Source organism: Periplaneta americana, chromosome 10 (assembly GCF_040183065.1).
Source record: "Periplaneta americana isolate PAMFEO1 chromosome 10, P.americana_PAMFEO1_priV1, whole genome shotgun sequence".
Lineage (NCBI taxonomy): Eukaryota > Metazoa > Arthropoda > Insecta > Blattodea > Blattidae > Periplaneta > Periplaneta americana.
Window position 1 is genome coordinate 132735128 of NC_091126.1, and position 25123 is coordinate 132760250.

The window sequence follows — 25123 nt, forward strand, 5'->3', positions numbered from 1 at the left end:
GCTTTCCCAAGACGCACTATGAAATGTTTAATATAAAACAATAATTCTGAAGAATGGATAAAACAGAGGAAAATTCTCTCTGCCACCGGGACTCAAACCTGGGTTTTCAGTTCTACGTGCTTACGCTTTATCCACTAAGCCACACTGGAGATGTAAAGTTTAGTGGATAAAACATCAGCACGTAGAGCTGAAAACCCAGATATGAGTCCCAGTGCCAGAGAGAATTTTTCTTCGTTCTACTCATTCTTCACCATATGGCAATGCAGAATTCCTGCATGGAAGTATCATATGTACTTTGGTACATCATACTAGTACAATAATTTTGATCTCGAAAAGGAAACAAAAGAGGAGCAAATTGTATTAAAGCTTTTCATTTGAAATTTCTTAAAGAATAAACCTCTGAATTTAATGGCATTACTTACAATTCACCCTGTATAAGTAATAAAAATGTGGTTAAGGACAGGTTCTTCGAAAGCAGAAATGTAAGAGGACCACCAGTAATGCATGATATTCAAATCTTATAAAATTTTGATGATAATAAACATACTTATGTACATATCTATGGAAAAAAGGTTGGTTTGATGACTCATGTTATGCGGCACATGATTGTGTTTAATTCTTATTATAAGCAAAATGAACACGTAATATTCAAGTTTAAACATTACATTACACCTTCCCTTGAAACACTCCAATGGGTAAGATTACAGGACCGAAGATATATCCAGTCACTAATTTTCCTATATCACATCATCAATACATCTTTGCCTAACTATTTCTCGGTGCTTTTTAATCTCTTGTCCTCTTATCACAGTCTGGGTACTTGTTCTAAAAATGACCCTTTATTATCTATGCCTTGCCATAAAACAGCTCATTATTCTTCCTCTTTCAGCAATTCATTTCTGGAACTCCCTACCCAGCTCCCTCAGGAACTGCCAAACAATATTGCAATTTAAAAGTAAATTGTTTAATAAACAGCCACCAGTATTCATGTTTAATTCTCCTTTGTGTGTATGTGTGTATATATAAATACATATATACTGGTATATAATTTTCCTCAGTGTTGTATAGTTATAATTTACTTTGAATTTGTTATTCTTGTAATTTGTAATATTGGTTCACTTACCACTTGGATATTCATTGTATGTAACTTCGAGCCTTATATTATTTTGTAATTCTTATTTAGTATGTTTGCATTAATTTACTCAACTTGTGCTTGTATGACTGTATAAATTTTTTATTAGTGTTCTTTAAATATTAGTAAAATTGTATCAGCTTCTTTTGTTTCTGGCTAAGTGGAAGAGAAGGCATGATGGCCTTAACTTTGCCAGAATAAATGAATTATTATTATTATTATTATTATTATTATTATTATTATTATTATTATTATTATTATTGTTATAAACATGCCATAACTTACCTTAGGCCACTATCTCTCTGTTTATTGTGTGTGCATTCGTGTGTGCGTGTGCGCATTTTTTTTAATCATTCCGCATACTCCATTACCGAGTAATACTACATGCGATTAATATACTTACATAAATTATCTGTACAATTCAACTTTCTTAAGTAAACTACACATCTTATACTAATAAACTTTCACAGGTAACATATTGTTGCTTATATTTTAACATTATTATTCTGTCTTTGGAATAAGATTATACTTGTTTTTCCTTGTCTTATATCCATGATAATTACGACTCAATTCTGATCATTTTGTTATTTCCACCACAATTATCTATGTTAACAGTACCAGCGTGGTATTTACAATTATTTACAAAATCTCTATTCACACCCACACACTCACAAAATTGGTATTGGCATAAGCTATTTACATATTTACAATGCATCAAAGTCTATTGTTGCGACAAACTGTGCAAATAATTTTCCATATTTGTGAACTAGTTCTTTCTCGCTTGGGGGCCATGAGCACCATTTTGTCTTAGACCAGTCTTTAGTTTATCGCTTTGCAGTTGTATCTTGTTGCAGTCATATATTATGTGTTGTTTGGTTTGTTGTTCTGCTCCGAAAGGACACTTCAGATTATTGATGATCTTGAATCTGTGAAGATAAGCCTGTATGAGACCATGGCCTGTTATTGCAGTCAACTCCGGAGTGAATGGTAACTTGACTTGTAGCTGTCCTCTCACGGTTGGGAAATATGATCGGCAGACTGCTCCTTTTGTGGAGTTCGCCCACTGATGTTGCCACTTCATTGCATTTTTTCTTTTTTTTCACAGACTATTGTCTGTTTTGGTTTCTTTGAGTACACTATTTCTCCTTCCTGGTCTAGAGCCGCTTCCTTCGCCAGTTTGTCTGCCATTTTGTTTCCATGTATCCCAATGTGTGCCTTGACCCAGCTGAGATGGACTGGCCATTGTTAGTTTTGAAGCTGCGTTAGTAGACTTCTTATCCTCTCTATTATTGGATTATGCTTGAAATTGGTGTTGAGTGAATCTATTGTTATTTTACTATCTGTGTAGATAGCAACTTTCCTTTCTGAAGGATGAATATTCTCTCATATCTTCTAATTTTTTTAGTGCTTTTAAAATGGCAAATTGTTCTGCTTGATTATTAGAACAATGGTGGTGTAGTTTATATTTTAGCCTATGTATTATGTCATTATTCTTAATTATTATTGCTCCAGCTCCAACTTGCTCTTAAATTTTGCTACTATCAGTGTACACTTCTAGAGGATATATATTTACTGTATTAACTTTACTTAGTATCACTCTTTCTGCAGGATGTGGCCAGTGACTTATTTCTAGTGGTGCATCATATATTTCGGTGACATCTCTTCCATGAGTCATTTGGTAAATTTGCACCTTCTCTTCGATTTTGACTCCTATAGGACATATCCCAGCCAGCATACATGATGCTTCATAGGAGTGTGTTCTATATGCTTTAACCATTCTTATATTCATCAGTCTCTGCACTGACCGGTATTTTTGCAGGTTTGGATTTCATGTCATTGAATTGTACTTTATTTCATTCAACCCAGTGTTCTATCATCTTGATGTCTTTATTTGCATAATTTTCTGCTACAGTTGGGTTTTCACCTGTTGTTAAAACTACTATGTCGTCTACAAAGGCTGTGACTTTGGTCCGAGATGAAAATTCTATGTTAAGTAGATCGTTGTACGGAATGTTTCAGAATCGAGGACCACTGCAAGATCCTTGTGGACATCCCTTCGTTACCTGCCTTTCTGCTTTGAATGTGTTAACATTCAATATTGCTGTCCTATCCTTGAAATAACTTCTCGATAAACTGTATAGGTTTTTTTAGACAGTTTAAGTTCTTGAGATTGAGTAGTATGCTAGGCCACCATTCCCCATAAAAAGCACCTTTAACATCCAGGCTTACTATTATCGTGCACTTTTTTTATTTGAAATTGTTTTCTACAAACTCACAGCCGCATCTACAGTACTCTTCTGAGGAATGATCTAAATTGGTTTTGTTTAATAGATCATTCGCATATATCCAGTAAAGCATTCTCTCAATCATAAGTTTTTCTAGGACCTTTCCTGCCACATTTAATAGACTTATTGGTCTGTATTTTGCCACTTCATTATTATAATCTTGGCCAGGCTTAATTATGGGAATTATTACTGACCTCTTCCATAGTTTTGGAAAGTAGCCTCGATTGAAGCATTGATTGTATATTTCTGTGTAAAAGTGACGAAATTGTCTAAAAGCCAGTAGCAATATCTAACTGTTCAGACCATCTTCTTCAGGTACCTTGTTAGGTTTCAGTTTTTGTAATACAGTCTCAATCCCCTGCTCAGTAAAGCATTTATCGTTGTCTGTATCAGGAACATCTGTTATTTGTTCTCTAATTTGCCTCTGGCTTTCATTGTCCTCTTCTTCATTGTTCTCAGGTATGAAGTATTCAAGCATATGCAAATTAAGCTTTCAGGAATAACTCCCTGTAAAGTTAATTTGAATAATTTCGAGGGAAAAATTGTTCCCGGCCCCGGCCCCGGAACAATTTTTCCCTCGAAATTATTCAAGCATATATCTTACTGTGCTCTCTATATCCTCAGTGTAAGTGCCATCGTGTTTTTGTAGTGTTGCGAGGCTAACCTTGCGCTTTACTTTTCCAGATGCCAGTTTATAAGCCGAATTCCATGGATTTGAATTACTATTAATGCTGCAAAACTCCTTCCAGTATTTTAGCTTCTCTTCTTGTATTTTCACTTAATAAACTCGTCTCCCTTCTATATATTGATTTTGTCTTTCTAGTCATAAGTAATTATTGTTTAGTGTTCTTTGATATCTTCTTCTCAGAGCATTCACTTTTTTTCTCAGAATCGTTAGTCCTTTTGTCCACCATGGAACAGTTCTATGTTTGTCTGATCGTTTTCTTTTCCTGGCTCTGCGAAATTCCGCATTACAGGCTTCTGTTATACAAGAATAACTTTGTTTTATTATTTCCTCCATATCTGTGCTGTATGTTACTTTGTTTTTGAGTTCTTCATCAAGTTTTGATTGCTCCACTTGATCCCTACATTCAAAAATTAATCTTAGATTTGCAGCAAGTCTGTCTCCGAAAAGATTGTAATTTTCCTTTTTTACTATATATCGAATTCCAGAGTCACTTTCTACTGCCTGATTGTGGTGTTCGCTTTCATTCTTAAAGGTCAAGATTCTGTGGTCAGAACAGTTCTCCTCCTCTCCACACTTCCATTCTACTATGTGTTTTAATATTGTGCCATTGCTCATTGTCAAATCAACATTGCTGCTTCCCCATCACGTTTGGAATGTATAGACTCCTGTGTTTTCGTTGATTACATAGAGATTGCTTGTAGGTATGAACTCAGGTATTTTTCCTCGTTGATTTTTGAGCCTGTCATACCACATTTTATTTCTTGCATTTGTATCAGCAGAAATTATTAGTCCCGTTCCTTTAGTGTATCACAATCTTCTCTAATGTGTTTGTGCAGGCTTGTATATCTTCGTTAATATCGAAATATATGCTTACCCCATACAACTTTTTCATGTGATTTTACTTCTACAACAACACAGTGTTCATTTGAGAATTGCTTAATGAGTAAGGCATCTATTTTTTCGTTGTTCACAATTATGGCCGATCTCTTCCTGCCATTTCCGTGTGTAAAAGATCTGAAGGATTTGGGTATTCCAGCTAACTTATTATTGATTGTATATGGCTGTTGCAAAAAAGCTAGGTCAGTGCATTTTTCCTTAATTATAGCGACAATGTTGTTAGTAGCTGCGGGAGAGTGCTGCAAATTAATTTGAAGACACTGCAGATCCTGTGTTTTGTCTAGAGTTGCAGCAAGCCAGTTTAGTAGTCTATATTTTGAATGTACCTCTGCAGAGTTGATTCATAGCAGCTGCAGTCCTTGTCAAGTGAAAAATGGTTCACTTTTACTGGAGATTTGTAGTACTTGTTATAAGTAATGCAGTTGATGTATCTCTACTGCTCTTTTGCAGCTTTACAGTCGCGGATTGTGTGTTTCTGAGCACAGAGTGGACACGTTAACTCCCCTTTACAGTCCTGGGCTCTATGATTAAACTTGCTAAATTTGAAGCACCTATTGACTTTAACATAATCCTCACCGTTGCACATGTTTCATCCAATTTTTATCTTTCTTCCAATTAGTTTTTTCTTATTTGTGAACTAACTTCAAGCTCGAGGTTTTTTGCATTCTTTCTATCCTTAAAAATGACTTGGGATCAATATCAGTTCCTTGCAAATCTAATTCACAATTCTGTTGTAGAATAGTGTCGTGTGCAGTGACAACACTTATTTCGTCTGGTACATTGTAAATAATCATCCTTGGATTACGCAATTTTATGGCAGTGGCTTCTAGTTCAGTTTTACATTTTTCATTTATATTCTGACAAATAATTTCAATTTCATTCTTATTTTGTGACTCAATGAGGAGTTGTCCATTTCTAAGTGACTTCAAGGAGCTCACTCCTACTTTCATTTCTACTGGATTTACATTCACTTTACTAGTACTTTCATATGTACAGCAGTGTGATTGGTCTTTGATTTCACAATTGCTTTATATATTTTAGGAACATCTTTCTTTAGTGCATTATTTCCTACAATTTCCGCGAATGTCTTCTTCTTCGGTGCTTCTATTGTGGATTGGAGAGGTTGAGATACTTGCTCAAGTTTTTTCACGGCAGCATCTTTTTCTTTGAGATCAACTATAAGTGTGTTGTACACTTCCCTCAACTCACTGACAGAGTTTGTTATGTCTTCCTTGAGATCTCTTCTTAAATTCCCACTTTTGTCATTAATTTCAAGAAGAGCTTTTAAAGCTCTTTCAAATCGAGCTTCCCTACCTTCATCCATTTTTAACAATGCTTAAAGTCATTGAACTTACTTTGTTCTAATAGAGCCTACACTCCCACTACCCCACACTCCAATCTTACACTCCAACTCACAGGTAACACTTATGTGGCCCTTCCTTCCAGTCGCAACATTGCACCTAGGAAGTGTGGGTGTGCGTGCGTGGGCGTGGGTGTGGTTGTGGGGGTTGTGTTTTTTTTTTCTCTCCTACACTGAAAGAGTTGCTTGTAAACAGGTGTAGCAAGTGTTATTAAGGACTAGAGACAAGAATTCCATGCAAATGCATGTTTTTATAGGAACTTAGGACATAGTTCAAACTTAGTACTTATCCATTTCATTACTTTCCGGTTCCAAAGATGTGTACTTTTTCCGTGTATGTTTGCATGTTTTGGCATTTTTGGGTATAAAACATGCATAATGCATATTTAAGCAATTTTTGGCTTAGTTTTGCATATAATATACATTATATTCAGTCTAAATGCATGTTTTAATGGTTTTGAGTGGACACCTCAGTTCCTTGATTTTTATGTCCACTATTTTAGCTTCAAGAATCAGGATAGAAGAAGGAAGAGAAAAAAAAAACTAAATTACAGAAAAAGGTTTATTCAAGTTTGCACCCATAACTTTATGCAATGTAGAGAAGTCATACTCTGCCTACAAAAACATATTGACTGACAAGCACAGGAACCTTACAGAAACCAATTTAGAAATGTTGTTGGCTGCTAATTGTGCAAAAAAATAAAAATGAAGTGAAATAAGCAATTTGGAACAAAAATGAAAATGTATTTTTCAATGTATTTTTGCTTGCCCGTGCATGTTTCATATTTTGATAGTGCATGAATGCATGATGTTTTGGGATTTTATAGTACATGAAATTCTCGTCTCTATTAATAACCAAACTAACTTACGGGAAAATTAAAAAATAATGCATTTGTAGAAGAAAATATATTAATGTTATGAATGTTCACTTAATGTACTTAAAGGAAATATTTAACTTTCTAACAGAATGATGATTTTGCAATTCATTGCTTTTGTCCTTTATTTCATGGAATGACCCACCATCAGTCTACAAGATTGATTGTAATAGGGATAATTGGGGCAGCCATCACTTGCAACGTGGAGAAATTTCCTGCAAAACGACATTTGAATAATTCTCCTTATCAAAAATTTCTACTGAAAACAGAAAGAAGAAACAAGACAGTCCCACTTACAAAACAGGAGGGTTTTAAGTTGTTCAGAGGTATGAAAGTTAAAAAGTATTTATATAATTTGAAATTCTTTCCTCTAGTTAACATTTATTGATAAATTTTTCAGTGTTTAATGTGTTAGTACAATAGATTTTGCATCCAATTTAATTGAAAATTTCAACTTACACATGAGTCCTTCCACTTCAAATTGAACAAAATCTGGCGATCATTGACCTTAGGGTCTCTGATGTTTCTCAAACTCTTATCACTGTATTCTAATTGATAAAATATAATGCATGCATAGTTTCGTTTGTCAGAGAAAATTATATTTCCACCATTAACTTATTGATTATCAAATTTATAAAAATTTTGTGCATCTCTTCACTTAAAACTAAGCTTATCTCCGGTTATATTCATTATAGAGAATTGCTGTATATGTCAATTTAAAGGTAAAATGAAGCCCTCTTTTTAGAATTATACTTTATAGAGTTAAAAATAAAATTTGAGACAGTTTTATGCATTTTATTTTTATAAAATTATATATTCACCTAAAGTCAATGTTATGTGACCATATACAGAAATTCCTACTGATTTATTTATAGCACTGTATATTTACGTTTCTCTTGGAAGAAAGAAAGGAGTGAAGAAACTAATAAACCCCCTTGTTTCATGTGTTGTGCATGGAGAACAATCTGCTCAGTTTAAATATCATTAGCTGGGTTTTTACAGAATACTTAGAACACCGCAACTGGCCAATGTCTATAAATTTGACTGTGAGTAGTTTTGTAAGAAGTTATGTTACATCAAAATTAACACTGTGAAGTTACTTCCTTTGATGTAGGAAATGTATAAAACAAGTTTGAACTTTTTATAAAAATGTAGTGTTTTTTTTTTAGTTTTCCATTTCACGTAGAAAAATTAATTGAAAAAACCTGTTATACAGTTTTTTTAATTGTATTTTTCTTGAGTTATCTATTCCAGTGATTCTCAAAATTTGCGACACCATGGCCTGGTAAATTCTTTTTCTGTAAGATGAGGGCTGAGTCCCAACAAATTTACTCATAAATTTCTTTAACATTCATATATTTAATTAACATAACATTAATAATTAAGTATGATGTAATCCTAAGACATAATGAATGTTAGTACACTATGAAAACATCGTGACATGTTGACAAATAATTAAATTAATTGTCAATCACTGGATTAATGAAATTCTGTAGCATGTTTTACTTACCTGAAGCCAACATCATTAAATAATTTATGCTAATTTTTATTTACATATTATCCCTTTCTGACCACGAAAAACTTATAAAATTTATAACATTGATTATTGTATTATTAAATTCATTTTAATGATGTTAGTTTGAAAAAGAAATGGTAATCAGAAGAATGATTATGCACTGTAACACACCATAGAAGTCGGCAGGGAAAGCAGCAGAAGGGTGTCAAGATGTCAGCAGAACACTTACCACACATACACATGCCAAATGTTTTATGTGCAATGTATGTAATTTTGTGTATAAATATATATGAATCTTTCAAGTCTACACACTATATCCAACACTAATTAATGTTATGAATTTAAAAACGCGGCACATTAACACAGAAATAATTATAAGTTATTGAAAAAGTTAACCTTAGTGCTTAGTTTATTTTATTTTTTATTATACCTGAGAATTTTTAAGATTTTAACGAGGCTAGTGAGCCTTTTGTTGCTGTTTTCTGTCCATTAGCTTGTCAGTTCTGGGGTGAATTGAAGTGATGTCCAAATGGAGACAGTCAGAAAGTTGCAAGCGGTTCCTTTGTTTCGTTTGAAGCATAGTCATGGCAGAAAATACAGTTTCATAAAAATATGTGGTGGAAAAATAAAGAAGAGATCTGATTGCTATTTCATGTAAATTTGGATATTCATTTTTCATTCCTATCCAGAATTTCGAATTACAGATTTGAAAGTAGTTTCCTCTCCTTTGATGATAATTCTAGAAGTGGAAGTGTTTCCTCATATGAAGAAGATTGTCTCCTTGTGTTCAACAAAAGAGTTCACAATCCACGTTTTGCCCCGGGGATCATTGTGTTTGGGATAGTACTTTTCAAACAATAACAACATTTTCAAGTGGGCTACAATAATATCTGAGACTGAATCCTGTGAATTGAAATCATCTAAGATTCGACTAAATATAAAATTAATGCTATATTGAGTAGCTGCATCATTAAATAGTTCTTGGAATATTTAGATTGCTATGCCATCTCTTGAATCAAACGGCTGAATCACTTCACTGATTAGTTATTGTCAAAATAATAATTGTATATATTCAACCATGTTCTCCATCATGTAATGATTGTAGTTCTTGGAATAAGTACTCCGGGACACTGGTTTTTTCTTTAATTCTAAAACACGATATGGTGCCTTAACTACACTTTTTTAACAATAGCAATTTGGCTGTCAAACACCAGGAAATTACGCTCGCGCTTCTTATGCAAGAATGTTACAAGCATGTTCAAGACATGTCACTTGTATCACAGTCTGATAATACTGTTGAAGGAACTTAGCAGATTTCTTCTTGTAAATTGCAGCATCTGTGACAAATAGCAAGACATTTCCATACTGTACGCTACTGCACATGATGACCAAAGTAATCTCATAGCACTATTAAAAAGATGAGATATGGTAGAAGAATTAACCTTGTCTAACACTTCAATGGTTAGAAGGTAGAGTCTATCAGCACTTTCTACATTTAATGTACCTACACTTACATTAGCAATATGGTGTCTGACTGAGGCTGTAGTTCCATCATTTGGTACCCAAAATGTCTTATCTTTTAGTTTGTTTCTCACTTCAGTTGTATATTTGTCGTATGAGTGTTGTACTTAATTCTTTTGCAGTGTTGATTCCGTATGAATTTTCCTTCCTGTGTACTTTTCTAAAAAGCCACGCATTTTCTCCTTCTGCAGTATGTTTAGCAGAATACTCACTGCCATAAATGCTTCAGAAAATGCTCTTTCATTTAATTGTAATGTAGACTCCCGTTGTTACTGAGCCATTTATACCTGAAGCCAAAATTGCGATAGAAAATCTGAAAAAAATACAAGTCTCCAGCTATCGAAGAAATTCCAGCAGAATTAATACACAAGACTGGAAACACATTTTCTAGCAAAATTTATAAGCTTGTATAGTATTTTCTATTTGGAAAGAGGTGATTGTACCAGACAGTGGAAGGAGTCCATAATTGTACGTATTTTTAAGAAAGGGGAAAAGACTACCTGTACCATAGTTACTTTTGAGGAATATCGCTTTTGTTGACGTCGTACAAAATTTTGTCTAATATTATTTTCAGAAGATTAATTCCATATGTAGATGAAGTAATTGGGGATCATCAGTACTGTTTTAGGCATAATATATCAACTATAGATCAGATTTTTGTATTTGACAGATATTGGAGGAAAAATGGGAGTATAAGGGTACAGTGCATCAGTTATTCAGAGATTTCAAAAAGACATGTGACTCAGTTAAGAGACAAGTCTTATATAATATTCTTATTGAATTTGGTATTCTCAAGAAACTAGTTCGATTAATTGAAATGTGTCTCAGTGAAACGTACAACAGAGTACATATAGGCCAGTTTCTATCTGATGCTTTTCCAATTCCCTGTGGGCTGAAGCAAGGAGATGCATTATCACCATTACTTTTTAGCTTCGCTGTAGAATATGCCATTAGGAATGTCCAGGAAAATGGAGAGGGTTTTGAATTGAAAGAGTTACATCAGCTAGCTTGTCTATGCAGATGACGTGAATATGTTAGGAGAAAATCCACAACTATTAGGGAAAACACGGAAATTTTAATTGAAGTAAGTAAAGAGATTGGTTTGGAAGGAAATCTCGAAAAGACGAAGTATATGATTATGTCTCGTGACCAGAACTTAGTACGAAATGGAACTATGAAAATTGGGAATTTATCCTTTGAAAAGGTGGAAAAGTTCAAGTATCTTGGAGCAACATTAACAAATATAAATGACACTCGAGAGGAAATTAAATGCAGAATAAATATGGGAAATGCCTGTTATTATTCGGTTGAGAAGCTTTTGTCATCCAGTCTGCTCTCAAAAAAGCTGAAAGTTAGACTTTATAAAAGAGTTATATTACTAGTTGTTCTGTATGGTTGTGAAACTTGGACTGTCACTTTGAGAGAGGAACAGAGGCTAAGGATGTTCGAGAATAAAGTGCTTAGGAAAATATTTGGGGTTAAGAGGGATGAAGTTACAGCAGAATGGAGTAAGATACATAACGTAGAACTGTATGCATTGTATTCTTCACCTAACATAATTAGGAATATTAAATCCAGATGTTTGAGATGGGCAGGGCAGAAATGTACCGGTATATAGAGTGTTAGACCTTTGGGGAGGCCGAGACATAAATGGGAGAATAATAATAAAATGGATTTAAGGGAGGTGGGATGTAATGGTAGGGACTGGATTAATCTTGCTCAAGATAGGGACTGATGGGCTTATGTGAGGGCAACAATGAACCTCTTAGTTCCTTAAAACCCATTTGTAAGTAGTTCTTTAAAACTCATTTGTAAGTAGGTAGGTAAGTAGACTTTATACATGGTATAAGTGAAATAAATCTGCAGATTTTTAGAGAGAAGAGCTCATGTTCTATGTAATAAAAAAGTGTAATATCATATTGATGGAAAGTTCACAGTTTTCTCAGAAAAAAATGTTTTTTCCCAAATGTTTAACACACTCTTATTCAGTAACAGTTGCGAGTCAGATTGTGATTTTTATCCATATCAATAGAAAATCTATTAAAGAATCATTTATACTTTTGATGTAATTTTTTAATTTTCATTTTCAATAGCGTGGTCAGTTTTCATGTAGATTTAATTAAAAACCACTGATTTCAAGCCACTGTATGATGCGAACAGATTGCAACATTGTCAGAGAGTGAGGTTCGCCTAAGGAGACAGACCTGAGTTCGTTGACCTCTTACATCTGTATTAAGAGAAGAAAGAGCACTGTGTTAGTTGCGAGGTTGCCAGATGCTGAAACTTCCAACTTAATTTTCTAATTTACCGTGAATTTAATCACAAAACATATTATAGGTTTTCTATTCATAAGTGTACCCTATTGTCCCTTTCAATCTGCAGGATTATTTCACTTCCAAGCTGTGTGTTTCCTAATTTTACATACCGTGTACCTTGCCACTTTCACTGTACACAACTTACAATAGAGTTCACTGGCGTGATTGGAAAACACATTTTACCTGTACTGATCAACATATTACCTTAGTGTAACTTAAATTTGATCACATCTTTTTTAACACATTTAGGTTGTTGTGTTGCTTATGACTGTGTAGACTGTAGTGCTCCGACCTGACCCAGCATAGTTGCACTTTCACCTGCCCTGGTGTTCATGCACTTTCTTTTGATGATCAGTGTGAATGCTACTACGTTGTTAGCTAAATTAAGTAGACTAATTGCATTTACTATGTATGAACAACTCATTGTAGCAAGTTAGCTTAGATATTTGATATGGTATAAAATATGAATAAACGTATTCTCATTTAAAGTTAGGATTTCTATCTTTTATATTTGAAAACCTCCCTGGAATAAGGATGCAACAAACAGAACTGTAATTCATATTTCAGGAGAAAGAAAAAATTAATTCAGTGGCAAATTTTATTAGGCGTATGTTTAGTACCATAACCATTTGACTAATCAAGGATGCAAGTTTATTCAGCTATTGAATGCATTAATTTATTGTTAAAAATGAATGTTTCAAAATTACTTTTTCAACCTAAGTCTCATATTTCAATAATTAGATGTTACATCCTTTTCCGGAGAGGTCTTCAATTTTACCAAATTTAATCTGTGGTCTGAGCAATAAATACTACGTGTACAGCACAGTATCCAGATACTGGGATGTGACATCCCACCAACTCGTCCTGCTTTTCTGTTCTTCGGAATTACCTAATATTGTTAAGGTGTATTGCTAGTGTCACTCATGATCTATGAAATATATTTGAATACCTCTGTGGAATAAGGTTGGATGTAACACTTGGAAAACTTGTTACATCCAACCTTTTTTCCATGGAGGTACTCATGTATATTAGCCAATTGTAAGCTACTTCCTATCATAAGTCCAAGCATCTACCATGAACCATCCAATAGAAAATCGCATTTTGAGTGCAAATTGTCCTTTAAAATTAGTATAAAAATACCACATTTGTAAGGTAGAATCATTCTCTTTCCAGATGCAGCTGACAGAAGAGGAATGCACGGAACTACTTAAAAAGTTAGGAGTTAGGCGGGTAGCTATAAACACCTGTTGTTCTCCTGTCCAAGTAATTTTTGTACTTCAAAGTTTGAAGTATTAAGTTAAAAGTAACTTTTGAATTATCACTTCAGAAGGTGAAGTTGTAATTTAGAAAATTTTGGATTGACTAGGACCATTATGCAGATTTCTGCTTTGATAATATGTAAGTGTAAGATTGTCTGTTAATACACAGCCAGATCTGAAGCTTATTACTTATATATTGGAAACTGTAGCTTAAGAAGGCAATTAGTAATTTTCTCGAAATTCATTATATTGTTATTTGAATAAGTTTTATTGTTTATTGCTTACTATGAATATATTAATATATTTTTAGTTGGTTAGTACAATCATCCTTATTGCAGTGAATAATTGCTGGCCTACCAACTTGCTTCACATTGAAGTCTGATCCTTATTCGAACCTGTGGTTTTGTGGCATCCATTGCAGTGATACTAGATTTGATAGGTGAGTTACCTGAACTATCTCGGGACCCTACCTCTCATCCTTTGTCCATTGCCTGGGCATGATAGGTGATGGGAATGTTGCAAGATTTTCAAAATGGGTAGCTCTTGTGTTTTATAATATATTTTTTGTGATGTGTGCATTTTTCTTATATAATTTAATAATTTTTAGTTTGTGTTTTTATTTTTGAATTTTTTTTTAGTTAAACTGATGGTAGTGTATGTGTACCTATGGCCTTCTTTTGTCCTGCCTATAGATTATTTTAGAGGATCAAAGAATTTACCAATTTTTTGTTTCATTTGATAGTAATTTCTCATCCATTACCATCACTAGACTCAAGTAATTACTCATGTCTTGTTGAAAGAGTTTTTTGATACTATACTACAATTGAAACAATGTTAATTCAAGAACACAAAAGGTCTACTGAATTTGTGTGATTGCAAGCAGGATTGCGATTAGATATAACTTTTGCAAACAGACTCAGTAAGCAATTCAGAGTATACTTGGGAACAAGCCTTAACGTCCTCTCCCCATCCCCCTGCATGAAATCAGCTTTAATATTTGCAAAATATCAGATTTTACAGGGTTGCCGCATCTTTTGCTAAATACATTATAAGACGTGCACTGTTTGATTGTTATGACCATGTTATTTAGGAATTAAAATTTATTACAGGTAAAAAGGCGAAAGCACATATAAAGATTAAAAAATAAATAAACAAACATAAATCATTTATAGCAAAAAATGGAAACATGAAAAATGAATTAGCAGGGTAACAGAGAAAAAGATAAGTACAGTTTAATAAATTGTGAATGTTTTCATTGTAACTGTGTGATCCAAGCCTCATTTGAGCCATCTGACGGATAATCATCCTCTTGTACATAGATCCTACTCCCAGTACCTAACACAGTTTGAAAGTTTGTATAAAAAATTATTCCATCCCCCTGCCTGAAAGCACCTTTAACATATGCCGAGTCTTTTGCTAAATATGTTATTAATACGTTATGAACCCTTCGATTGTTGCGACCATGGTATTTAGAACTTAATATTTATTAGATAAAAAAATAAGAAAATAGAATCATTAAACTTAAAAAAAAAGCGTTTATGAAAAAGAATGGAAACATAGCTCAGTGTTTTTCCGCATGACTTGAATCAAGTTCTCTGAAATAGATGATACACGGTTTTGATTAATCATTTTCAGCAGCACAACAATCTATTATGAGCCTCAGCTTCCCTTAGAATCCTCTTCTAGGCTTCTCTGTCTCTGACAACCAGCCACCATCCTTTGATACTTAACCTTCTCAAGTCTTCTAAAACTCCAGCCGTCCATCCATCCATCCATCCATCCATCCATAGACCCATCTATCCATCGCAGTTTCGGCCATCCCACACCTCTTCTTCCCTCAAATTTGGTTTCTGATTCTTTTGGTTTCCTAGCAATGGGTTTTTTACAGGATAGAGTAGCCAACCCTGTGCCCAACACCCAGCAATCCTGAGAGGATGATAATTTTCTGTCGGGGTTTTCTTCTGTAGCTGATGGGTCTTAATTATAGCATCAAGAACCCACTTTGCGCTCTCACATGACTTAGTATTTTCCAGGGATCATGATGAAGACATGCATGTGTAGGACTTGGTAGGATTAGATAGCATTTCTCGAGTTTTTAAGTAGTACACAGCCATCAGCACGTTGTGTACCCTCGAGACCATTTACTATCACACTGTTTCAATTACACTTATAGATTGTTCTGCACAATAGTTCACAAGAAAAGTCGTCACTTAGTTCAGAAGAGAAGTGACTCTTCTTCTAGTGTTCTTTAGTCGGAGTCTGATATATGTTGAGATTGATGGATGAAATTCTCTTTACCATGGTAATTACTACACCTGTCGCATCCACAGTTAATTATTTTAAATTGCTATTTAATAACACGTCCCGTTTATCAACGACGGAACGCAGAAAATGTTTAGCTTTTTTCATCATCTTCACAGTCTGTGTTCGCAATTTTGCTCTATTCCAGTAACAAGGTCCTCTTTCTTTATGGGGGTCATCTTAGATGAAGGACCAGGGTTTAAACCTTTTGTAGGAATTCTTTCAGACGAAGGGTCAGGATATGAATTTTGCTCTTCATTTCTTGCCTAGCAAACTTCCGCACCACTGAACCATGGCCGAAAAATGGAAGAACTTGTTTCAATCGGTCACTGCACTGCACATACATACACTGACCAGACCGATAGAAACTGAGAAATTTAGATCCTTGTCAACACCGCATTTTTTCCTTAATGAGGTCTGGTTGCTACTGTTCCTTTGTTGGTGTGAGGGTTAGTCCCTTTAAGTAAATGGCTGGAAGAGGGAGACTTCTTTGCCATATTCAGGAAATAAGGCCATCAAGGCTTGTCTCAAACTATACCTGCACAGAAGATATATATTTACGAACATTCTGAAGGTCTCGTATTCATTTTTGATGTTAGGCTTTTAATCTGATTTCTTCCTCTTGATTACGACTATCCACTGCTTGAGATAGAGTGGACAGATTATGTTCCACAATATTGGATGAGCAGCAACATATGAGTAGCAGCATGGGTCTCCATGCACAGCTGAAATCTCCGTATACATATTAGTCTGTTTAAAGCTACTACCACGGGTACAGAAATCTCTATGTGCACTCAGGACTTTTGTACACATATAATGACCCATGCAGGATCAATTGTAGCTGCTAGGAATCAGAAGGTTGAAATTTTGGTGAAACCGATCATTTGGTTTGCCTTCGGTATTGATCCATCACTTGTCAGTACATCAAAGGAAGATGGTATTCGTTGTGGATGGGATTTGCCACTTGTTTGCATTTCGTAGGAGAACGAAGCGGTTAGTTTAATTTGAGCAGCAGGATGTCGAAACTGGAGTGGACTGAAGAAGCTGAAGAAGCTGGTATCAGACTTATTGATGTATATAGGGATCAGGAAATTTTATGGCACTATTTTGCATGGTAATATTTCGAAGTCTGTTCCTGAAATGTGACAAAAATTGTGAAACTGTCCGGATTCAATTTGACATAAATCATGAATCAAGTCAGTACCTCTGCCGATTGCAACTTTTGTAGAGTGTTGTCTACCACCATCGCCTTTTGTTTTTTAACTTTCTTAAACTGCCTATAATAATAACAATGGTCACACTGCTATAATTATATCCATCTGCCATTACTGCAGATAATCAGCAGTGCTGATGATTTGTACATTGCTCTGAACAGCAAACAAACAACGATGTTATGCTTCATCATTTGTTCATTGTTCGTGTGTATGCACCTTAAAACAAACAAAAGGAAACTGAAATAAGATTGGAACCAAAATCAAAGTTTCGGACAGTAGTCTTGCTCCAGGAGCTTAATAGTTTCCACCTCTGTAGTTCTGAAAGATTTAAGCATTGCAAATTGGTAGACACATGGAAGGGTGACTCATAGTATTCCTGTTACTCCTTTTTCGACCAGATGAAGACAGTGGAGTTAATGGGAAGACTTTCAGAAGCAGACATATTACAGATAGGTATTTTGAAATTGCGAGGAACAGTTTGTATTTATTTTGATACCACTTCTAGTTTGCAAATCTCAGAAATTACATTTAGAGTTTTTAAGAAGACTAAGGAATTACATTATCCAGGGTTCAATAATGTGATACAAGAAAAACATGAGATCCCAGAGGAATTTTGCGATAGAGCCAGATGACAGTCTCAAAACTATTGATCCTGATGCACTTGTATCAGAACGAGATGTTGTAAAGAAGGAAGCTAATGGACGAGTAGTAGCAGCATTCATTCATATTCTTAAGGGAACTCCAGAAAGAAAAGTTAGGCTCAGGATGCCAACTACACTAATGTTATAATGCAGGAAAGAATGAAGGGATTACTACTCCTAAAAACTTGAAATATAGACATATTTTTTACTGTAAAAAGCGAAACAATCAATAGAAATAACAATGAAAATAAATGGAGCACCCACAATTTTGATGCAGTCCACAGAAGAGGTTACCTGTCCTGAAGAAGTTACTTCAAAGGCAGTTTCGGTAATTATAACAGCAATAATTTTGGAAGTAGCTGACCAAAGGGGCAAGGGTTAGCTGAGGGACATGCAGAAAGTACCTGACTGAGCATCCAATGCTATGAATGTGAGCTATTTGGTTACATCCAACAGAATTGAAAAAGAGGACAGGAGGGGTATCCTAAGCAATACCCAAACAGGACCAGTATAAGAATAGAAAACCAGTAATACGCAGCTATGGTAGTGCCTTCTGCCTTCAACAAGGTCTCTAGCCTACCTTAGATGTAGAGGGTAAAATCTGGGAATTTGTTGTCTATACTGGCGCCACAATATTAACACTCACAGTCCCAAGCTTTTCAGCACCTTCCTTATACCAATCAGGGTAGTTGAAATACTCCAGTACGTTTTTGTATATTTTCAGATGGGGGTAGTCGTATCGGCTCCCGTTGCTACACTTCATGGTCATATTGGCTCCCTGGTCTGAAAAGTTGTTCTTACCTGAATGGTCGTATCAGCTCCAGGTGTATAGTGGTATTCTTCTTTTGAACAGTCATTTCGACTCCTGGTTGTGGAGCAGTATTCTTCCCTGAATGGCTATTGTGTTGTGTGTTGTGAATCTGACTTCCCTCCTGAAATGTGGGCTAATTTTGGTAATACAGGAGATTGGACTACAAACTGCTGTGAATCGTTTCATGCGAAATTCAACCAGGAATTTAATGATGCCCATGCTAATATATATCATTTCATGGAAATATTGAAGGAAATTCAAGAAGGCACGTACATAAAAGCTTTGAAGCAATAACGACAAAAGAAAATTAAAGAAGCGAAACACAGTTGATACAATTATTGAGGCAGCCATGAATGACTTGCAACAAAGGAGGATCACTAGACTGCAGTATATGCAAAAAGTGAGCTACAAATTTACAAGTCAGTATTTTACAATTCATTTTTTATTCAGATAAATCTAATATAATATAATGAAAATATTTTGAGTTCAATCCATAAGATTTATCTATCTATCTATAGATAAATCTTATGGATTGAACTCAAAATATTTTCTATCTATAGATAAATCTTATGGATTAAACTCAAAATATTTTCATTATATTATATTAGATTTATCTGAATACAAAATGAATTCTAAAATATTAATGTAAATCAGACAGTATTATATAAACGTTATCTGAACTTGAAGATCAAATTACACAACACAAATGCAAACATTTGGTTTAACCAACAATGTCTGAAAGAAAAACTAACACCTAATTATGCAAAAATCAAAATCAAAAGCAGAACTATATCAGCTAAAAAAACAAAAACCTTGGCTGAAACAACATGGATCAAAAATGAAATTAAATTCTTACATAAGAAAAAAGATCTTATGAATACAAAATTATGTGAACTTCACATACAAAATTCTAAAACCTCGACTACCGGCATGGCCCATTTTAGATCAAATAATGAACAAAATAAAGATCTTAATGGAAAACAAATATAACACATTGAACAATAAATTAGACAAGCTAAGATCCAGTTCGACAAAACCATCAAATAATGCCCAACAACCGAAGAACACTAATAGGTTCGTTAACTTAACAGATGTACAATTCTCAGATGAAGATATCGAAATATTGAATAAAGGATACAAACATAATTACCCACAGCAAATAGATAAATCTTATGGATTGAACTCAAAATATTTTCATTATATTACAAGTCAGTGTATATAATATGGACGAAAAGTATTTTATGTTAACATTATGTTACTTAGACGAAATGTTCTTATGTTAACAAAATTTTTAACCATGCCAATATTTTAGTCCTACGCCTGTTAAATGCAAAGCAGGAGCCGATACAACCAGTCTCCAGTGTTGAAGTGGGAGCCGAAATGACCGACTTTTGATGTTATTGTGGGAGCCAAAATAACAACCCTAATGAACAGCCTAATGAGGAATTCAAAGAATCTAGCGAGTCTAGCATAGATAATAATGATAATAATAGTACAGAAAATGTTCAAGCAACTAGATACCCATATACTGTAGATATTGGGTGTAGAATACGACAATTAAATAAAGAAACAAAGGAAACTAGAGCATATTTGAAGTCACGCTTAGCATTCACCATATGACGATATTAGATCTAACATGCTGACCGGTAGGGTTCATTGAATAATATCCAACCGCAGCATTAAGCAAAATTATACGTTTTGAAATTTATGTAAATTTATTTATTGCCATTATGTGTTTGGTGAAGCCTATTTAAATTTATAATTACTTAGCTCTGGTTTCACACAATAAGATTGTTGTAGAAAAGATGTTTAGGCCCCTATAAACTTAAAGAGTAATAGGACTCAACTGTTGTTTATTTCTTACAGTTTTTACTGTATGCATAGTGTATACAATATCAGAAAACCCAGGAATTCCGGTGGATGGTCTGAAATTAAACAAGGACACCATTTTTCTCAAAGATCATGACATTCTATTGACAGGTGAACGTTTGACCATAGTAGTCAATATTGATCTGGAAGAAGTATGTATGCGTGTGTGGGTGTGTATGTGTCTGTGTGTGTGTGTGTGTGTGCGTGGGTGTGTATGTGTCTATGTGTGTGTACGTGTCTATGTGTGTGTACGTTCGTGCGTGCGTGCACGTGTGATTCATCACGTAAGAGGAGTGCTTGTTGTACCCAGAGAAAACATAGCAGAATTAGTATTGGAGGATTAACAAATTTTTGGAATGATGGAATTAAAATTTTAGTGAATAAATTAGCTGACGATTTACAAGATAATTTAAATATCTTGCCAGAATATGATCAAAATTTCATCTTGTATGTATCATATATTGTTATTAATATCAAAATCGAATCAAACGTGGACTTGTTGATGTAGGAGGTTATATTTTAGAATATTTATTTGGAATTGTGGATTCAAGGGACCTCATAATATTAATTTAGTTACTGATCAACTCCAAGGATTTAAAAAATGTTGCACATTGAGGAACATCAGTCATCATGGAACAAGAATTTGGATGAAACACGTCATTTAAATGCACAGAACACTATACAACTGGCTAAAACTTTGAGAGATTCAGGTTCTAACTTTGCAATAAGTATTAATAAAGTCCAAACCTACATGAATGATATTCAATTCTTCTGAAGAAACAAACTGTATATAGTTCACTAATTAGAGAAATAGAACTAGCTGTTTCGGAATCAAAATTTTGTCTTTTGGTCACTCTTACAACATGTATGTGACATCTTAAGGCAAATTGTCTACTTCATTAATTAGGCCACATGATCTCTCTAAAATTTTGCAACAGGTCTCGTTGAAATTGATTTTGGTATGTCATTGATAACAACTGCAACATTTGAGGATATGCATGTCATCGCTGAGCCTCCAAAATCCGCTATATGCATTTAAACAGATTTTTTAGGAGAAAGATAAAAAACATCTCGTTTAATTCCCGTAATTTTCAAAGTTACTTTTGGTATAATTTGATCATTTTTCTGTAGTGATTGAAATTATAACCAAGTAGCTTTGAAAATCAAGGGAATTAAAATGATGTTTTTTCTTTCTCCTGAAAAATTTGTTTAAATGCACATTGGATTCTGGAGGTGCAGCAATGATGTGTATTATGATATAGTCACTGTTCATGTAACTACTACTTTTAATAGTAGCAGTATTAGACGATTTGTATAAATAACTTTGAAAGCTGCAAATCATTGTTTTGAATTATGTCGTGTCCATCCTCTACTAATTTTCCATACCTTCCTGGAGAAGCACATGATGGTTGACATAGATGAACTATATCTGGCAGTATATGAGGACGGACAGTCTTTCACAATGTTATATGATGAAATATTGAACAAGTGTACTGAAAGTTATTTCACGATTTATCCATAAGATTATACTATTCACATTTCATGAGGGGATCTCTGCAAGGGGAGTATGGTCCTTGCAGAGTAAGAGGAGAGGGTAAGCTAGTACGAGTAACTTAGCATCTCTGAAGGAGCAGGTAGATGAGGGTGGTGTCATTGGCTGGCTCGAACAAACAAGGCTCAGTCAATAGACAGCTGGTACAAACAAGGCTCAGTCATTGGCCGACCAGTTCTGTATCGGGGATTGGTTATAAGAGTGAGGGAAAAACTCGCATTCCTTGCTCGGATCTTCTCCTGAAATGCGAACAGAACACTGTATAGGCAAGAACAACCAAATTGTGTTATAGCACTCTTTTTGGGTAAAACAAAAATTGTTATGGAACAATGTAATAGATTAATTTTGTACTCTCCATTCTTAGCTACTTGGATTAGCTCACCTGATACCCAGTTTTGGGTTTAGCTTATACAAGCTAACCAATGTCACTCTTAAGTGCTACACTTCTTGTTTCGAAGATGAACCTACAGGGAATGAGGTTATGAATCACAAATTGGAGAACACTAGTCTTATAAGTAATAGTTCTAATTGTTACATTTATTCTGATTCATTCAAACTGTTTCCACATTTTATGGGATGCACAGAAATAAAATTATGGAGAAATCTTAATATTTTCCTTCCAAAAATTAAATATTTTTATTATGTATATTATAAGGAAGAACAGAATCTTCTGATGAAGCCACCGGCATGGCTCAGTCGGTTAAGGCGCTTGCCTGCTGGTCTGAAGTTGAGTTCGGGCACGGGTTCGAGCCCTGGTTGGGTTTTTTCCGAGGTTTTCCCCAACCGTAATGTGAATGCAAGGTAATCTATGGCGAATCCTCGAGTTCATCTCGCCAAATATCATTTCGCTATCACCAGTCTCATCGACGCTAAAAAAACCTAGTAGTTGATACAGCGTCGTTAAATAACCAACTAAAAAAAAAATCTTCTGATGAAGCTATCACTTAACAAGGTAATAGCAAAAAGTGAAGCTGTTCAAGCTCGATGAAGCTTTGATGTAACAAGTCTTGCCTCTGAACTCAGGACTAGACCTACTGATCCAGGAAATCAGCTTATACTTATAATTATAATTGCTGCTGTAATTATATCAGAGCTCATTAATTTTTATATTTATGAAAAAATTATGGAGTTGTTCACAGAACTTGTGTCATCGCTATTAGAAGATTCTAGAAACCCAGCTGATGCCATGAGTTTATTGCCTTATAAAATCAGAGGCTACAACACTGGAACTCTCCGAACCTACAGAACAACTTGCAGAGGAAGAAGAAGAAAAATCCATTCTCTAAAAGTCATCAGAAAATATGCAAGGACTCAGCCCATTATTCATGTGGCACTAACAACTGGAATCAGACACTCTCTCTGTGTCAACAGGTCGAAGGTTGTAAAGCAAGAAATTTCAAGACGCCGAAATCGTAACTAGTTCTTGGTACTATATATGCAGGAAGTCGAGTGCAATAAATTAGCTAACTCATATCTCCCTTGAGGATGCAAAATTCTATTGCTTGATAATGGTACACCAGAAACTAATATTTATATAATTAATAATATGTACTTAATTTTCACGTAATCATTTATGATGTATTGTAAAATGTTTGTTTTATGAAATGTACCAAATATTTTTAAAGGCAAGAGCAATGTTGTGCTCTGACCTGACCAGCATAGGAGTAATTTCACCTGCCCAAGTGTTCGTACACTTGATTTGATGATCAATGTGAAGGCAACTATGCTGTTAGCCAAAATAAATAGAATAATTGGATTTCCTACATATGGTCAACACAATATAACCAGTTAGCATAGATATCTGGTATAGTTTAAAATACCGGTACCAACAAAAAATGTATTTCCGTTTAAAGTTACGATTTTTATTTTTTATAATTATACTATCTTTAACCTGTGGCTTGAGCAATGTTACGTGCATACCACAGTACCCAGGACACTGAGATATGGCTTCCCACAAAATCATCCTGTTTTTTTTTTCTGTTCTTTTGAATTACCTAATATGTTTATACGTGTCTTGCTAGTGTCACGAACTATGAAATAAATTTGTATTAGTCAGTTGTAAGTTACTTTATATCTTAACTCCAAGCATCTACCATGACAGCATCCAATAGAAAGTCGAATTTTGAGTGCAAATTGTCCTTCGAAATTAGCATAAAAATACGACATTTTTAATGTAGAGTCAGTCTCTTTCCTGAGACAGCCAACATAGAACAGGAATACACAGAACTTCTGAAGAAGTTAGGTAAAAAGGTAAAGGTATCCCTATAACATGCCATGAAGGCACTTGGGGGGCATGGAGGTACATCTCCATGCTTTCCATGACCTCGGCACTAGAATGAGGTGGTGTGGTCGGCACAATGCTCTGACCGCCTTTTACCCCCGGGAAAGACCCGGTACTCAATTTTAAAGTAGGCTGAGTGAACCTCGGGGCCGTTCTGGAAGTTTGGCAACGAGAAAAAATCCTGCCACCACGTGGGATCGAACCCCGGACCTTCCAGTCCGTAGCCAGCTGCTCTACCAACTGAGCTACCCGGCCGCCGAAGAAGTTAGGTGGGTAACTTTAAACACCAGTTCTCCTGTCAAAGTAATTCCTGTACTTGTAATTACTAACATAATTACTGCAAAGTTTAAAGTATAGACTTAAGAGTAACTTAGGAATTACTTGAAGTTTCACTTAAGAAGCTGAAGTTGACACTGAAAAAACCTTGATTGACTAGAACCATTATTCAGATTGCAGCTTTGGTATTGTGTCAGTGTAAGATTTTCTGTTAACACACAGCCAGGTCTAAACCTTCTTATTTATTTTGGAAGCTGTTGCTTAAGAACGGGATTAGTAATTTTCTCGACGTTTATTTTATTGTTATTTGAATATATTTCAATGTTTATA

At 34.7% G+C, this 25123-nt stretch overlaps 1 long non-coding RNA gene across 3 annotated transcripts in view; it reads left to right on the forward strand.

Moving 5' to 3' along the window:
• LOC138708035 (uncharacterized) overlaps positions 1–25123 on the forward strand; it is an 84956-nt gene that overhangs the window by 26619 nt on the left and 33214 nt on the right. Inside the window, exons 3-5 of one of the 3 annotated variants that reach the window (XR_011334549.1) lie at positions 7389–7563; positions 13763–13987; positions 14187–19322. This is a non-coding gene — a long non-coding RNA (uncharacterized lncRNA). Of the gene's footprint in view, positions 1–7388; positions 7564–13762; positions 19323–25123 lie in introns of those variants that run through there. The other 2 variants (XR_011334548.1, XR_011334547.1) reach the window with 2 other exon arrangements.